Source organism: Palaemon carinicauda, chromosome 12, assembly GCF_036898095.1.
Source record: "Palaemon carinicauda isolate YSFRI2023 chromosome 12, ASM3689809v2, whole genome shotgun sequence".
Lineage (NCBI taxonomy): Eukaryota > Metazoa > Arthropoda > Malacostraca > Decapoda > Palaemonidae > Palaemon > Palaemon carinicauda.
The window spans coordinates 49,892,823-49,895,322 of NC_090736.1; positions in this window are offsets into that span (position 1 = coordinate 49,892,823).

Sequence of the window (2,500 nt, forward strand, 5' to 3'; positions counted from 1 at the left end):
ATATAATTGGTTCGGAACATTTACCAGTAAAAGCTGAAGTGGTTGTTGATGCTGGAAGTCCTTGTACACCATCATATTTAGGTCCTGAAGACGGAAAAATTAGGTACTATGTTGACTGGGATAAACTTTCTTCAAATGAACTTTGTCTTATTGGAGCAAATGTGATGTCTAGAGTGGGTAGCTTTGTAAGTAATGCATCATTTGACTGCTGTTCTTTGAGTTGTAGAGATTGTAAACATCTCAGGGAAATTGGTTGTTTTTACTCTGCACTTGCAATGTCTGTAAAAGAGGAAAGCTCTCTTTACTCAAGGACAATAAAGAGAAAATGTAAATATAAAGGGATACCTGGATGGAATCGTAATGTAAAATGTCATTACAAAACTGCCAGAATGGAATATCTAAAGTGGTTGTAGTCAGGAAAAATACATGCTGGCCCCGAGTTCGATCAAATGAGGGGAAGTCGCAAAATATTCAAAGAGGCATTAAATGAATGTAAGAGAAATGAATTTGCTGAGAGGTCTTTATCGATTCAAGAAAAATTTGAGGACAAAGATATGAAACAATTCTGGGGGGATGTAAGGAAAAAGAATAACAAAGCGAAACAATCAGAAATAATTGATGGGGAAAATAATATAGAAAATATAAAACAGATTTTTAATAATAAATTTCTATCGTTTGATTTAAACAGTTCAAATGAACTCCCAGAAAATGAACTACTATAGAAAATAAATGAATATTGGATAAATAACAGAAAATTCAACATTAAGATATCATTAGATACGTTAAAAAGGTTGATTAAAAAACTTAAAAATGGAATTGGTCATGACGGAGTTCATGCTATTTTATTGAAAAGGGGTAGTGATCAATTTTTGAGTTTGTTGTGTGATTTTATGAACGCCTGTTATGGTCCTTGTTACTTCCCTCTGGAATTACTTGGCGGGGATATTAATCCTACAATAAAGGACCTAAAAGGAAATGTTTCTGAATCATCGAACTACCGTCCGGTGATGCAGTCGTCACTTATCTTGAAACTCTTTGAAATGCATCTTTTAGATGTTATGGAAGAAAAAATTAGTTTTAATTCATTGCAGTTTGGGTTTAAACAGGGAACTTCCACTAGTGATGCATGCTTACTTTTTAAGGAAATAATAAACAGATACACAAGAATGGGTGATAAAGCTTTTGGCCTGTTCATCGACCTTTCTAGGGCTTTTGATACTGTTAATAATTTCTTGTTGGGTGATATAATGATTAAAAGAAATGTACCACCTGATACTGTTCTCCTTCTAATGAATTACCTGAGAAACCAAAGAGCACGAATTTTATGGAATGGGAATAAAGGGAAATATTTTTATATAGATACTGGTGTTAGACAGGGAGGTATACTTTCTCCTTCTCTATCTAAATTGTATATTGACCATATTTTGGAAGAAATTGTAAAAATAGATAAAGGATGCAAATTGGGTGTATTACGAGTGAACATCATAGCCTATGCTGATGACATTGTTTTGTTGGCTGATACCAAAGATAATCTAAGCCTATTATATGAAAATTTAAAAAGAAAAATTGAAAAGGTGAAACTAATTATAAACACAAATAAAACAAAATGTATGATATTCAAAAGGGTAGGTTTGGCTTCGAACCAAGCGAAGGTAACTCTTGGAGATGATGAGTTGGAAGTAGTAGAGGGTTATAAATATTTAGGTTTTCACATTGGAAATGACTTAATGGATATTTCGGAGGTCAAAGTCAGGCTAAATTCTTTTTATTCTAAATTTAATTGGCTTTTTCGAAATTTTAATAATATATCTATTGAAGTGTTTTTATACCTATTTAATTCTTATTGTAATCCTGATTATGGACTATCTCTTTGGAATATTGGCAAAATATTCAGAAAGCAGATTTTTAAAGGGTTTGAAGTAGCTTATGGTAAAGCATTAAAGAATATGGTTGGGCTGCCTATATGTGCAAGTAGTCGTGATGTGGCTGATATGTGCAATAAGCTATTATTAAGACCTCATGTTTTGTATGGGCAAGCCAGGTATTTTAAAAGACTTTTTAAAACTTCAAATCATATTCTTCGACTTAGTATGAGTTTTCTACGAGACGGTGAGATTTTTTGTTCATTGTTAACTTACCTTGGGGGAGTGTATGGTGTTGATTTTTTTGAAAATGATAATGATTGTATAGGGTCTCGTCTTCACTGGGTGCAGAGGCATGATGTTCGCTCGGGAACTGAAGTTGGTCATTTATAGGGGATATCATGTATAAAAAAAAAAAGAAAGAAAGAAAAAAAATATAGTTGATGTGGCTATGAGTTGTACATATTAGTATGTAACTTTTGGTTTATATCTTTGTCATAGTGAATTTATTGGAATCTTTAAATGCATATTTTTGTCTATTTTTAGATAATTTTATATAATTTTATATCTTATGCATTATATGACTTTTTATCATTTTAAGAAATGAAAATGTTCAATGTATTCAGAAACCCAACCTT